This window comes from Lissotriton vulgaris, chromosome 8, assembly GCF_964263255.1.
Source record: "Lissotriton vulgaris chromosome 8, aLisVul1.2, whole genome shotgun sequence".
Lineage (NCBI taxonomy): Eukaryota > Metazoa > Chordata > Amphibia > Caudata > Salamandridae > Lissotriton > Lissotriton vulgaris.
Window position 1 is genome coordinate 1100648309 of NC_141696.1, and position 17029 is coordinate 1100665337.

The following is a 17029-nucleotide window of genomic DNA, read 5'->3' on the forward strand; positions in this document are numbered from 1 at the left end:
ATGCCAGTCCACTCTACGCCACTCCACTATATGACACTCCACACCACTCCACTTTATCCCTCTCCAGTCTGACACTACACTCAATGACACTTAAACCCATGACACTCTACTCCCCTCAATGCTGCTCTACTCTAGTCCACTCTTAGGGCCCGATGTAGGTAATTCTAATTTACCACTTCTTAAATACGGAATCATACTGATTCGGTATTTAAGAAGTGGTAAATTAGAGGGGGGGAAATGTAGGTAATTCAGAATCGGTAAATACCGAATCGGTAAGATTCGGTATTTACCGATTCTGTAAATACCGAATCGGTATCCCCCATTGATTCCTATGGGCCTTGAAGCCCATAGGAATCAATGTGGTATACCGAATCGGTATTTACCGATTCGGTAAATTCCGATTGTTGCAAGGGTGCCGGGGGTGTCACTTTGACACCCTCTGGCACCCCAATTCCAGACTTGTGTGCCATGTGGCACACAGACATGCCCTAAGGGCATGTCTATGTGTCACATTGCACAGGTGTGCATGCACAGATGTGCATGCACACCTGTATTCGGTATTTTACCACCCAATCGGATTGGGTGGTAAAATACCGATTCGGTAAGGCCTGTGGGACTCAGAAAAGTCCCACCTACATCTCAAAGTTACCGAATCGGTAAAAATACCGATTTGGTATTTTACCGATTCGGTAAATTTACAGATTCAGTAAATTTACCGAATCGGTAAAATAGGGCCCCTACATCAGGAATGACCATTTACCGGTCGGTAAATGGCCACCTACATCTGGCCCCAAGCCTCTGTATGCCACTTTATCCTAGGCCACAATGCAACCCTCTACGACAGTCCCATCCACTCTACACCACTCCAATCTACGAGACCACACATAACTTTACTTCACTCTATCACACTGCATGCCACTCCACTTTATCCATCTACAGTATATGACACTACACTCGACAGCACTTCACTCTATGATGCTCAATTCTACGACAGTCCACTTCACAATATTTCACTCACCTCTATGTCACTCTACTCTAGTCCAATCTACCCCTCTCAATGGCACTTTATTCTAGACCACTCTATGAACTCCACTGTACAACACTCCACTCCACTCTGCACCACTCTACTCTACGACACTCCACAGCACTTTACTCCACTCTGCGTAACTTCCCGCAAGGGCACTCCACTCTGTCATACTTTACTACAATCTACATGATGCCATTCCAATTATCTCTCCTACACTCCACTCAACAACACTTTACTCTACACTACGTCACTTTATGTCACTCCACTCTATGCCCCTCCACTCTATGTCACCCACTCTGTGACACTCCACTCTATGCCACTCTACTCCACAACACTCTATGCCACTTCATTCTAGGCCTCTCTACGACAGTTCACTTCACGCCGCTCTGCACCCCTCCACTTTATGCCACTCTTCAACGCTCTACAACGCGGGGACACGCCGTTGCGCGTAACCAGGCGCTCTACAAATTTTCCTTATTATTATTATTATTATTACTCCACTCTATCACTATGCCACTCTACTACACTCTACTCTATGGCACTCTTCTCAACTCTATGCCACGTAATTCTGACTCTGCTACTCCACTCTACGACACTCTACTTTACAACACTCTACTCTACAACACTCCACTCTACAACACTCTATGCCACTCCACTCTACTTCACTGTTCCTCCACTCTGCAACAATCCGCTGTATGACACTCTACTCTATGCCCTCACTCTATGACACTTTATTAATCTCTACGCCACTCTACACCATGCCAATTCACTCTACACCACACCACTCCATGACATTTTAATGCACTTCACTCTGTGATACTCAATGACACTCCACTTCACAACACTCCACTCTATGTCATTCCACTCTACAATATTCTAATCTACTCTTGCCCACTCTACACCTCTCTGTGCCACTTTATTCTAGGCCACTCTACGACACTCCATGGCAATTTACTCCACTCTACCCCACGTCACAGAAGGGCATTTCACTCTATAATACTTTACTAAAGTCTACACTACACCATTCCACTCTACGGTGCTCCACTCTACACCACTCCTCTCTACTCCACTTTGCTCTACAACACTTTACTCCAATCTATGCAACATCACTTTCTGACACTTCACTCTATGCCCATCCACTCTATGCCACTCCACTATGCTCTACAACACATTATGACACTTAATTCTAGGCCACTCTACTCCACCCTAAGACTCCCCACTTCACGCTGCCCCTTTATCTCCCTCCATACCACAACCCTCCACTTTATGCCACTCAATAACACTCTACTACACTTTATGTGACTTTACTTAATGGCACTCTTCTCCACTCTATTCCATTTAATTCCCTCTTTGAAACTCCACACAATTTTACTTCACTCTATGACATTGTAATTTATGACACTGCACTCTATGGCACCCCACTCTACAACAGTCCATGCCACCCCATTCTACTCCACTACTATACTCCACACCACTTCACTATACACTATTCTACTCTATGCCCCTCCACTCTATGAGACTTTATTCAACTCTTTGCCACTTTACACCCTGCCACTCCACTCTACACCCTGCCACTCCATGACATTTTTCTCCACTTCGCTCAGTGCCACTCCATGACGCTCCTCTTCAGAACACTCCATTCTACTCCACTCTTTGCCATTCCACTCTTCAAAATTCTAATCTACTCCATTTCACTCCAGGAAATTCCCACTCTACTCAACGTGCTCCACTGTACTGCACTCTACACAGCTCCCTCTATGCCACTTTACTCCACTTGACACCACTCCACTCTACTCTACTCTACAACACACTACTCTACACTACTACGTTCTAAAGCACTCCACTGTATACGAATCTATGCCACTCCACTCTATGGCACCCTATGCCACTCGACGACACTCTTGTCACTTCACTCTATGCCACTTCACTCTACGACGGTCTACTTCACTCTACACCACTCCATTATATGCCCCTCCACTCTGTACCATTCTACTTCTATGCCACTCCACTTTACACCACTCCACTCTCCTCTACACCACTAACTTGTAGCCATGCTGACCAGCAGCCACACTGGTGTACAACATGGCTACATCACATTGGCAAAGCCAATAATTCGTGAATAAGCGAGACCCGTCGGCTTTGCCAATCCATGTCTTTTTAGCGTTGCTTGCCTCATATGGAGGGGTCTCCTTTAGGTCCTCCACCACACCTGGCACAAAAGTGTCCTTTGAGTTGGACAGTTTGTGAAAGTGACCATTTCTTCTCATTTGGACCACCTAAATTTAAGAAATGGTGAACAGTTTCAGGCTTTACTGCAAAGCTCTGTGTATAGAATTCGTTATCATTGGACGGACCTCTGAAAAAGTACCTTTACCGTAAGAAATTGTGAAATACCTCTCTGTTACATATCAGTATTATATGTTACTGTTAGCCACTACACCTGGAATTGTGCGTTTTTGCTGATTTTATATATTTGTTGTTTTTACTTTTGAAAATAGTGTACAGCTAGCTGAATAGTAGACAAGATGACACATTGTAATTTTCTTTAAAACAACGAATGCTTCATTCCTTGAAAGAAATCCACTGAGAAGAAACAGCAAACCGCATTTAAAGTGGCTGTGCCCGTCCAACCAGTGGCAACAGGCAAACATTTTTAATACCAACCCATAGATTTTCTATCACTCAGAATTAACCACAGCTGCATTGGCTAAAGAATTTCATTTTGAATAGTGCTTTTAATCCATTCTGAAAGTGCATTTATATGCAAAATGGGAAAATAAAATAATGTATGTGCCCTAAATCTTAGTTTAGCCAAGCGTACAAAATAGCAAGGGTACAGATAATGGTATTTGATGTACAGCAAGAGAGAGGTAAATAGCTTGCCAATCAATATATGATGAGAATCCAGGTCATGTTGCTTATTGATGTGTGAGCCATTAAACTCCAAGGTTATTCTGCATATCACATACAGATATCACAATGTATTCTAAAAGCAATTTTGGGCGGGAACATGATATGAATGAGCAAGTGGTCTGCTGTCTGAAATGCCATAGTGTGAAACACGCTGTCTGAATCTGTTTTCTCCAGGCTTCCATATTTCATATCAGGTTTGCAAAGCGCTGGAGCATTACTAGTGGAGGAATTCTAAGGGCCTGCGCATTAATTGGGACTGCTTTTAAATATTCTGGTCCCAGTGGCCGGCTTGCCCCGAGGGACTGAGTATTTCTTGCATTCATGGCTCCTGCGTGACTAGTCCTATCCCAAAAATCTGGCGCTGGGATTAAAGGTGAGGCCATTACGACGTCACCTGAGGTCCTTTGCTAATGGCTCGAACGTCCTTAATAGGGGTATAAGTGCCCTTCCCCTCCTCTGATGCCCTTGCCTATGGCTCGGGTTGCCTAACTAGGGGAGCCGGTAATTGCATGCTCATTAATAATAATGAGAACCTTGGGTCCAATTTAACATCTACAGTTAACTAAATGCCTATCATACAGCATGAGGTTTGCAATTCCCTTACACTATGTAGAGCATGTTTCTTTTTGTGCAGTTCTCTTGTTTAATTATTCTTCGGAATACCTTTGATCTATGCAGCTTAATTATGTTATTCATATGCTGGTCTATGCCTCCATTCAGAAACGTAGAAGCTTGGCTTTTAAAGGTAAACCAAAGCAAGCAGGTTTATGCAGTCTTAAGCAGTGAGTGGGTGTTCCTGTCTTTTCTTTAATCTGCCAGCCACCTGTTGTCTCAAGAGAACTCATTGTATCCTTTTTACCTGAGTATTAAGTGTTATGACAGATTACATCCGCTAAAATTGATCCCTTTCACTAATCTAATGTCCTCCATAGACCTTTTCACATGAGCACACTTCTTTCACTGTCTAACAAACTCATGATTTAATATACTAGTGAATTATTGACTGCACGAAGGAATGTCTGAATGAATGCATCCACTAATTATTATTTTTTTATTTTTAATATTTTTATTATCACTCAGTTCAAAGCATAGACAGAACAGATAGAGTCACTTATAAAAATCAGTCCATTGGCTAGCATGTTTAAGGATACAGTAAGTAACAATATGAGCAAGCTTGTATATCAAAAGGCAAATGCCTTTGAACAATAAATCGAACAGCTATTCTAGGCTTCCCAAATGGTCAATCATAGGCTGCCAGATTTTAATCCCAAATTGCTTTTTTCTCATGGATTTAATACGATGCAAATTATATTCTAAATAAAACAATTTATAAAACTTTACCCGCCACATCTCAAATGAGGGTGCTTCGGGCTTCAACCACATAGAGGCAATACATAAGCGGGCAACTGACATAGCCATAAAAAAGAAATATCGATTTGGATAATACAATGGCTGAGTATCATTATCTTTACATACTCCAAATATTATCATCTCTCTGGATATCACCACTTCAAGATTGAAAACATTTGACAGAAATTGTGCAATAGATGCAAAAAGATTTCAATACAGTGCAGTCAAAAAAAATATGCAGAATCTCCGCATTATCAGCTTGACACCTATAGCATTTCCCATTATGGATATTACCCCACTTCATCATCTTAGCCGGTGTGTGGTATAAATTAAATAACGTTTTATAATGTTGAGAACGTACGTTGGCGGTCAACATAATTTTAGCAGCCATATTGATTGATTCTTGAACAAATAATTCAGAAATACCGAGTCTAGTACTCCAGTTTCGCTCTTGTAGCTCAATGTCATCGCTCTGTGTGCTCAGCAGGCTATTATATAAAGTCCCAATCCTGACAGGTTTATTCAAAATTTCGAGAAGATCGTTAGTGGCTAAAGATACTATATTTGGATGTTTAAAGATAAAGTCCCGTAGCTGTAAATATTTGAAAAAATCATGCTGAGGAACCGCATATTTAGTTTTTAAATCTTGAAATGTAGCTATAGTGCCAGCATCAAACATATGGCCTAAACAAACAATACCCTTACCTGCCCATGTCCGCATCTTACTGTCCCAGAATATAGAAGGGAGTAGTTCTATTGAGTCACAAGGGGTATATCAATCAATCAATCAATCAATCACGTCATTAGTATAGCGCACTACTCACCCGGGAGGGTCTCAAGGCGCTGGGGGAAGGGAAAGTTACTGCTCGAACAGCCAGGTCTTGAGCTGCTTCCTGAAGGCGAGATGGTCTTGGGTTCGCCGAAGGTGGGTGGGGAGGGAGTTCCACGTCTTGGCTGCCAGGTAGGAGAAGGATCTTCCTCCGTCGGTGGCTCTGCGGATGCGTGGTACAGTGGCGAATGCATGGCCGGTCGATCGTAGCTGGCGGGTGGGCGTGTAGAAGGTCATGCGGTCGTTGAGGTACCTGGGGCCAGGTCGTGGAGAGCCTTGTGTGCGTGGGTGAGGAGTCTGAACATGATTCTCTTGCTGACGGGGAGCCAGTGCAGGTCTCTCAGGTGTCCGGTGATGTGGCTGTGTCGGGGGATGTCGAGGAAGAGTCGAGCGGAGGCGTTCTGGATGCGTTGGAGTCTATTTTGAAGTTTCGCTGTGGTTCCGGCGTAGAGGGTGTTCCCGTAGTCCAGTCGGCTGGTGACGAGTGCCTGGGTGACGGTCTTCCTTGTTTCCGTGGGGATCCATCTGAAGATCTTGCGGAGCATGCGCAGGGTGTTGAAGCACGAGGATGAGACGGCGTTGACTTGTCTGGTCATTGACAGGGAGGAGTCCAGCATGAAGCCCAGGTTGCGTGCGTGGTCCGTCGGTTTGGGAGCGGTGCCCAGGGCCGGGGGCCACCAGGAGTCATCCCAGGCGGAGGGTGATGATCCCAGGATGAGGAATTCCGTCTTGTCCGAGTTCAGTTTAAGTCGGCTGTTCCTCATCCAGTCGGCGACGTCTTTCATCCCTTCGTGTAGGTTGGCTCTGGCGGTGGTGGGGTCGCTGGTGAGGGAGAGGATGAGCTGGGTGTCGTCGGCGTAGGAGATGATGTTGAGGTTGTGCTGGCGTGCAATGGCTGCGAGGGGCTCATGTAGACGTTGAAGAGGGTTGGGCTGAGTGAAGATCCTTGTGGTACGCCGCAGATGACTTCGGAGGCCTTGGATCTGAACGGAGGGAGGCGGACTCTCTGGGTTCTTCCGGTGAGGAACAAGATGATCCACTCCAGCGCTTTTTCTCGAATTCCGATGTTGCTGAGGCGCTTCACTAGAGTTCGGTGGCAGACAGTGTCGAATGCCGCAGAGAGGTCCAGGAGGATGAGGGCCGCTGTTTCCACGTTGTCGATCAGGGTTTCTGATGTCATCGGTGGCTGCGATCAGGGCAGTCTCGGTGCTGTGGTTGGCCCGAAACCCGGATACGTGCCACGGATACGTTTAGAGAGAGGTAATTATACGTATCCAGCGCCAGCCTTTGAATGCTGTTAATGTAACCTTAAACCTAGTTATTTTGTAATAGCTTGGTTCAAGAAAGGGCAGCAGCATTTGTCGAGATTGGCTGCCCAACAACATCGAATAAATATTAGGGCTTTCAAATGTCGGAGGTTCCTCCCCAGTAACCATAATTTTAATATTCTGGAGAAGGCAGGCTAAATAGTAAAAAGCAAAGTTTGGAACACCCCATCCACCTCTTAAAGGCGGGAGTGTCAGAAATTTAGACGCCCGACGAGGAGATTTCCAACCCCATAGAAATCGATCAGCAATAGATTGCAACTTTGTTAATTGTACTTGTGACAGCTCCAGTCGCACAGTACAAAAATAATAAAGTACCTTAGGCAAGATATACATCTTCAAAATATTGCGTCGCCCTACTAGTGATAAATGAAGACATTCGAGCCTTTCGAACTGATGTTTAACTGATTGTAATATATCAGTCCAATTAACCGAAACTAACTCTTGGAGAGACAACCTAATTTTGATACCTAGATGTTTAGCCTCCTGGGTAACACATGCATCATTAAGGCATAGCCCAGCTGTACATACTACTTGGGTTTTAGTAATGTTAAGTTTATACCCAGACACACTACCAAATTCTAGTGTTATATTTTCAATTTCAGATAAGGCCTGTTCAGGATCAGATGTAATGACAGCAATGTCGTCAGCATAAGCTAACACACGTACATAGCTAACACCCACAGCCATTGATTGTATACGCTGAGAAGCCGCTAGCATCTGCAACAGTGGTTCGATATAAATAGCAAACAATAATGGCGAGCATGGGCATCCCTGCCGCGTACCTCGAGTAATATTAACAAACAATGACTTCTGCCCCATCAGACAGATCTTAGCCCTTGGTCGTTTATACATAGTTTGTACAGCAGATAGAAATTGAGGTCCAAACCCCATTTTACCCATAATAGCCCAAAAAAATGCCCACACCACACGGTCAAATGCTTTTTCAGCGTCTAAAAACATCAAACGAACATTTTTATGAAGCGCAGATGCATAATCCAAAACAGCAATCACGCGATGTATATGGTTAACTGTGCTCCTGCCTGGAAGAAAACCATGCTGATGATGAGACACTAATGATGGTAGAGCTTGAATTAGACGGCCAGCAAGAATTTTGGAGTAAATCTTAGCATCAACATTGATTAAAGAAATGGGTCTGTAAGACCCTGGAAGATGTGGGGGCTTGTCTTTCTTTTTGAAGACCACTATACTCGCATCATCCCACGATGGAGGGGGGTTGCCAGTTTGATCAGCGATCAATGTAGCCAGCATATCGTCTTTAATAATAGAAAATAACAAACAATATAACTTGAGAGGCAATTTATCCGGGCCAGCAGCTTTCCCAAGTGCAAGGTCTTTAAGTGCCATCTCGAGCTCTAGCATCATTATTAGGGTTTCTAACTCCTCTCTAATAGTAGACTTCACTGTAGATAGATCAAATCTAGCCACAAACTGCTCAATCTGATCGTGAGGAAGATGTTCTTGGGTATACAACTCGGTATAATACTGTTGAAAAACCTGCAGTATACCATCCATCGACTCAACCAAGTCACCCTGATGGTTCTCTAAAGCCACTTTACATTGCAGTGTCTGTCGCCCACAAAGTCTTTGGGCAGGGCATCTGCCAACAGCCTCACCATAGGCATATCTCTCTGCTCGATGAGCTTGATATTGGCATGCTATATCACGACTCCAGGCACCATTAATCTTGATCTTAAGACCTGCAACCTTAGTCTGTGTCAGATTACTATCACGATGTGCTCTAATGTCCGAGATAAGTTGCTGTTCTGCATTTTTTAAATCAACCAACAATTTATCCATTTCAGTTTTCTGGTGTCGCTGTTGAAACCAACCATAACTACAAGTTTCAGCCCGCAGCCCTGCCTTAAAGCTGTCCCATACCATTGCCTGGGATGCGGTACCTCTATTACTGTCAAGAAATTGCGGAGCCCAAACTTGGACATGGCGTACATAAGCTTCATCAAGTAGTAATTTCTTATTAAAGGAAAATGATCGCTGTCCCCGCTGTATCTTAAGAGGAGTTAAATCTAAAACGACAGGGCCATGATCCGATGTGATTCGTGGCATTACCTCATACGAGCACCACTCATGAAAGACCTAGGTTGAAAAATGTAATCTAGACGAACCCGTTTTTGATGCGAGAAGGAAAAAAAAGTATACCCGGGGTCATCTGGGTTAGCCGCTGGCCAACCATCCACTAAGCCATGCTGGAGCAATAATTTCCGCAATGCTCTAAAAACATGCGGGTTACGGCCAGCATAGCTAGTAAACTGGGAATCCAAAGTAAAAGACTCCCCATGTATGTTAAAATCCCCCAGTAGAAATAAGGGGGTACCCCACAATGTCAGTTCAACATTCAAGAATTCAAGAGTCTGAGTTTCGTCCAAGTTCGAGCCATATACTGAACATATTGTAACAGTAACCCCCCCAATGATACACTCTACAATTGCCCAGCGCCCTAGACTATCAGCTTTAGTTTTGCCAGTAGTGGCTATCGTTTGCCGTCCCAGAATAGCAACCCCACGATTCATGGTAGTCTGCTGTGATGCAACAAATAATGTATAGCTCAATTCACTTAATATCTTCCGATTCCCCCATGACACATGGGTTTCCTGAAGGCATAAGATATCAGGGTTAATTAATCGCACTTCTCGTATCACGCATTTACGTTTAACAGCGTTGTTCAATCCACACATATTAAACGAACATATGCGTAAACTATTACTAGCCATTGCCCCCGAGCTGAGTCTTGAGTTGACAAAAACCAATATTATAACATATGCTTTGAACCAACGTTTTTCCCTTTAAACCCTTTACACCCTTACCCCAGAAGCTAGCCCCCCCATCCCACACATCCCCACCCCCCACCCGAGTGACCCTCCCAAACAACTAAGGCAATAGGGCCAATCGCCCTGAGATGAGTGTGAGAGATCCTCTGTATTTGGACATCCCCGTGTCTAATCCATATAACTTCATATACCTTCTAAAGAAGAAAATAAAAAGAGAAAACAAGCCATATCATAATAGTTGCTCTATATGCATATTCCTAAATAAATAGGCATATATACTCATCTTGTGTATCCTCATGCATGATTTCATCATCTTATCATCCTATCATTCTATCAGTCCAGAGAATTTAGGTATTTCTTAGCTAAGGTCACAGAGGTAAAAAAACGATTCTGTCCCTTATACATAGTTTTTAAGGTAGCAGGCTGTAGAAGAAAAACCTGAAGACCCTTGGATTAAAATGTCATGATAAGTTGGCGTAGTCGCCATCGATTTTCTACAGTGGAATGGCAATATTCGGGGCGTACGAAAAATTCTATCCCCTTCCCCGATCTCTTTTTATCCGGTCTCGCCAAGTCATACAATGTTTGTCTTGCCAGAAAATAATTTAACGAAATCAGTATAGCACATGGATGTTGAGGTGCTTGCCCGGTTCGAGTGTCCTGTCCCTCACTCCCTTCAGGGACCCCCAAAATGCGCAGGTTATAACGGCGCAGTCGATTCTCCATATCGGCAAGCTTGCTATGCACATCATCTTTATGTGCCTTAATATCAGCAATTTCAACCTTGTGACTTGCCACTTGATCTTTTAGTGTAGAAAGGCGACCCTCAGCCTCTATCATTCTATCTGTAAAATCATTACAAGATTTTGCCAGACGTCGAACATTATTCTGTAATTTCTGACAGGCAGTATGGGTTTTTAGATGTTCAGCCCTGGCCTCTAGTCGATGTTCCGAAATGGCTTTAAGGATCTCCTCAAGGGAGACTTGACTAGTGGCTCCCAAACCTCCACTAGCCTGCTCAGACAAGTCCAGATGCCCAGACATAGAATCGGACTCTGACATAGCCCAGTCATGACTGGAGGAGCACTCTGTTGTCGAATAGTAGCATTTCCACCAGCGAACTCACTCCGATTACTCTCACTCTGCGCACTTTGCTGGGAGACCCTCCCAGTCGGTGTAGTCTCATCTGTAGTCTCATCATGGATTGATAGATCTTCCTCATCTTCCAGATCCTCATCGAGGTCTGTTCCATCAGATTGCTCAGAGAGGGAATAGAATTTGCTATCCTTGCTGCTCACAGGGTCATTAGCTTCTTCCCCAGCAACAGATGTCATGGTGGCTGCACTACGTTCATGCCGGACATGGTCATTAGTAAGTCCAACAAAAGTTTGTGCTGGTACTATTGGGGAGTGCTGTATTAAAACGGGGGAGACTACCAGCTGCTCCAGGGCTTCCACCAGCGTAGAATCCCCATCAGTATCGGGGGGGATCAAGATCAGCAGGTCTCGCTATGGAGGTCATGCCCCTTTTCCCTAGAGGAGTTTGCAACATGTGTGGAATCCTGGGCGTGGCTAGTTTATCAATCTCAGGTTCCTTACTGTTGTCCTCTAGCCTGGTGTCCTCTTTACTGCTACCAATTTGCGTTAACTTTGCCGCAAGCGCGGCATGTGTCCCAACCTGGCTCTCACCAACCGCTCAGGTTTTCCCACCACGGGCTGTTTATTGGCCCATATCCAAGTAGTTGAGATATGAGAGCAGTATAGAAGCTTTCAAGGTGATAGTTGCTTAGTAAACTGATTTGCGTTTATTAAAAGGGTACCTTGTCTACAAAAATAGCAGACAAAGCTCTCACTGTAGACAAGCTCCCAAAAATCCAGATTCTCGCAATGAAAGAGCAGTGTCTAAACAAAGTGTCAAATAGTGAAAAAAAAAGATAGTGAATCAGTCTATAACATCCCAAAATGTCTTGGTACTCAAAAAGTCTTACTTTACACGCCTGTCTTGGCACTTAATGTCCGTGAAGCAAATCACCACGCACGGCAGCTCTCTTTCATTTCTTGCGTTTGTCCTCGATGTAGAGTTTCGCGCTCCCCAGCTATAGCTAAGTAACAGCGTAGCTCCAGAGCGACCACATTCCGCTGCTCCGCCCACTGATGCTTCGCGGCGTCTCTGCCGCTGAGAGCCACGATGGAAACCGCGCTAGAGAACCAGAGGAGCGACGCCAGCACCAAGCCGCTGATTACGGCCCCCCGTTGACATTAGAGGGTCACAAAACAATCAGCCCCATGAAGGATCGAGAAAGGCGCGGCCAGAGCTTGCAGGAACCCAGGTAAGCAATATCGCCGGGGTGTCCAGAACGGAGCCTCTCACACCAACGTCCGTCTAGCAGAAGCCATCTTGCCTCTCCTAACTCAATTAATTTGTTAATAAAAGCATAAAAAATGTGCCTAAACTAGATTTGCATATAAAAAGAATAATGGTTCAAGGGTGGCCTAAGTAGGTCCAAAGACAAGAACAGTTATTTTGCCTAGAAACTAAGGGGCATATTACCAAGCAATAGCGATAATTATCGCTATTGCTTGGTTAGCGAGAAACAATTATCGCCAAGCTGCGACGATTTTTATCGCAGATAAACCTTGGTATTACCAAGGTTTATCACAAATGTGATAAAAATCGGAAATAATGCATGAATATCGCTGAAAAGTCAGCGATATTCATGCATTACCGAGCTAATGCTCTTAGCCATGTTATCCACCTACCATTGGATAACATGGCTAAGAACTGCTCAGGGGCAGGTGTTAGCTTTTGGAGATATTCTTGCTTAGCGCGAATATCTCCAAAAGTTGGTAATAGGAGATAGCGATGTTAGCAACTGTTTCCAGCCGCTAACATCTTGGCACGCCCACTTTGCATGTCACTAGTGATAAATATCACTGACATGCAAAGCGGGGCCCAAGATGGTCGCTATCTCCTACTAGCTGTCACTAACTGGTGTTAGCGACAGCTAGGTAATAGGGAGATAATTTTATTAAGCCAAAAAAGCAGAGATAAACCCCCTTGATAATATGCCCCTAAATCAATTTGGGAGCAGAGCACGTTGAGCAACATGTGTAATTGTAGTCACTGTACTTCTTTTGCATGTTGGTATTACAGGAATATGTTCAGGTGTTCACATAAGTGATAAGGTGCGTATCGTGACTGAGTGAGAGTAAAAATAGACGAAATATCACATAAACAACAAAGGGAAATCCACAGAAATATATATAATGGGGGGATTTTCGTTGGGGGGGTCGACGACGTTTCGATCTTTATTGAGTCAACATCATCATCAGAACAGGGTGAGCAGTCTGAAATATTTTAGGGAGCCAGGTAAATGGAAAAGGGGAGTGTCGGGCACACTCTCATTTGAATTCTGGGGGTACTGCCAGCCTGTTTCCTCGATGGCCTTATTGGATCAATCGAAGTGAGAGAAGATTGGCAAGCTAATTACTAGATTAATTAGAATAAACTAGATTTGCAGCACAAATAATTGTTACATGGCTCATGCAGTCTCTTAATCTCATCCTAGTAAATCTCATATTGTCTTTATGACATCTTTTACGATATTGAAGACAAAGTCATATCCAGCAATCTAGCAGAAAAAATAACGTCTTAGGTATGTGGACATTATAGAGACTAGTACAGAGACGAGGCTGCATGTTACGTTATTGTTAGACCTGGGATCCTTGGCGTGGTTTCCCCTGACTTTTTGCCTCCTGACCTCCTGTTTTTCTGGCTTCATTTTTGCTGGCCTTTGGATTCTGGGTACTTTTCCACTGCTAGACAGTGCCAAAGTGCATATGCTGTGTACACTAAACATGATAAGATTGGCTAATCCACAATTAGCATATTCAATTTATCTATAAGTTCCCAGTAATGTGCACTATATGTGCCCAGGGCCCGTAAATTAAATGCTACTACTGGGCCTGCAGCACTGATTGTGCCGCCCACTCAGTAGCCCTTTAAACATGGCTCAGGTCTCGCACTGTAGAGCCTGTGTGTGCAGTTGTAAATTGTAATTTCTACCTGACAAATTAAACTACTTTCCAGGCGCAAACCTTCCCTTTTATTACGTATAAGTGACACATAAGGTAGGCCCATGCAGCCCCATGGCAGGGTGCAGTGTATTCAAAAGGAAGGGCATGTACTTTTGAGTTTTACATGGCCTGGTAGTAAAAAACTGCAAAATCTGATTTACCCTACAGCAGGGCCTTACTCTCCCATAGGTTAACAATCGGTTTGCCTTGGTGTCTCTGAACTCACAATTTAAAATCACAATTTAGGGTGAAGTTGGATCTTAAATTAAAGTCTGACATTGCCACTTTTAGAAAGCTGGCATTTTCTTACTTTAACCAGGCTGTGCCTCTGCCTGTCCCCGAATACACGTCTGGGTTGGGTGACATATGGGCCTTGTTCATTCCTGACAGTCACACAAAGGGAGCTGGGGTGTGATATTTGCAGTCTGATTGCTCATCACCAGGCTGCTGGGCCTTCCTGAGGTAGATTGAGTGGGAGGAGCTGACAATTGCACCTGAAAAGGGCTGTGTCAGTCCCCACACAAAGAGTTGCATAACCCCTGTAGTGTGTCACGAGCCACGCCATGAAAGGCAGGTGCCTTTTTATCTTTAAAGCCCCATTTGATGTCTCCCCCACTTCAAACACACATTTGGGTATAGGTGCTGGACCCCTGACTCCACCTAATCAGGACTCTACTGGAATCAGGTACATTCTTCCTGGAAGAAGAGCTGCTATACAGTAGGAGGGACAGCCACTTTGCTGCTTGCTCAGATGGTGAATTGAAATGTATGTTATGTGTTTTGTTTGGGAGGAAGAGCATCAGCTGTGTATTGTTGGAGTAGGATAGGACACTGATTTCTTGGGTGTAGATGATGACTGTGTTGAAAGTGTCAGACTGAATGATGAGACTTGCAGTACTCCACAGATGAGGTTCTGGGCTTCTAAGAAGTAGGGGGTCAGAATGAATGACTGGGTTTGTCTGGTGAAGAAGGAACATATCCTGCAGTGAATGGGACTTCGGCTGTCAGTTTAATCTAATTGTTGGATGAGCTAATGGGTTGTAGTTCTTTAATAAAGACATGGTGGGTCCAGTTGTCCAATGGGGCCTCCTACTGGAAGGACTGCTTTGTGGAAGCAAATTCTTCTTTGGTGATGAGATGGCAAGAAAGTGTGGATTCGCTTGTCGAGATAAGGAGTTACAAGGTTGGCAGGGTCCATTGGGGGCAACGTTGTTGCAGATGCTGGTTATCATGTTGCAGAAGTGCAGAGATATCTTGGTGCAGAGGTCTGCGAGGGGAGATGTTGGAGGAGCTGTCAGCAGGTGATCGGTCATGATTAAGGTCCCAAATTTTGTAGTGTGTTTGGTGAGCAAGCAGATGTTCAGGAGGAATATGCAGGAGAGTAAGGCACATGGTGCAGGGGGTGACTTGTGTGAGTGACTTTGAGTCAGGTGGTGGGAACTGTCATCATAGGGGTAGTTAGTGTTGGATGTGGGAGAGACCAAGAGAACTTGCAAGTGGTGTGTAAGAATACCTCTTCAGTGTTCTGTGGTGTACTACCAGTTTGGAGAGCAAAGCCCATGGCTGAGATCATGGAAGGCTGTGGCGAGGCAGTGCAAGGGTAGGTGAAGACCAGGGTGCCTGACACAGGCAGACAGCTGATAAGCGCAGACAGGCTTGCCCTTCACATGTGAACAGAGCACCAACTGAGCACGGCCATGCTGTTGCCACTAGTATATAGGTCCAGGAGGAGGGAGTGGAGTAGGAAGCTTTGGGTGGGGCTGGGATGGGTGCAGGAGTCAGGAAAGCTCAGCAGACTGGAAGGCGGGAAAGGTAAGGAGGCATGCAGAGAGGCAAAAAAGGATGAAAAAAGCAGGAATAGTAGAAAGAGGGGAGAGGAGCGAAATAGCACAAGAATACGTAAGATGAGAAAAAGGTATAAAATGAGGAATATTTGAAAGGTGAGAATAGTAAAAGGGCAAATAAGAGCAAAGAATGAGCTTGTAGATAAGGGTGAAAAGGCACTGAGAGAGAGAAAGGTGAGTGTACAAGGCACAAAGCAGTGAAATGGCAACACATAGGAGCAGATAAACAGATACAAAATGCAGACAAAAACCAGGGAAACATAAAGGCAATCAGAGAAACAATGGCAATATGAAGAAGCTGGAGAGAGAGAGTGCAGCAAGAGAGAGAGTGGTGTGTGTGAGAGAGCGAGAGAGCGGCAGTGAAGAAGCAGCCAAGGTGAGTCAGGGAGCTTCAATGCACTGGAGCGGGATTCACAAGGGCCTTGTCTGAAGCGGGATCCACAAGGGCCTTATCTGGTCGGAGGACCAGGCAGAGGCAAATTCTAAGCAGGGACCTTGAAGCTACTACTTAATCTGCTTAGCTCCTTTGAAGTAAGAACACTGTAACTCCTGTTTTATTTGATACAATCTGAGAGAACAAAAGCAGCCAAAGGAGAAAACTATGAACCCAGAGTTCATCTACTGACACTGCTCTGACATAATATTTTCCACTGGCATGTAGTTGGAGTAGACTAGATATGTTTTTATAAATGTATTGGCTTTTGCACATACTTCTCTTTGTTTAACTCTAACAAAAATGTGACAAAGGTCCCCTGATTATAAATGGCAGGGATTAAATATGCCATTATTGGATGTCCACTGTCTCACTGTCCAAGGGATTTGGTCACTATATTTTTGATCTAGTATAGGTGTCAG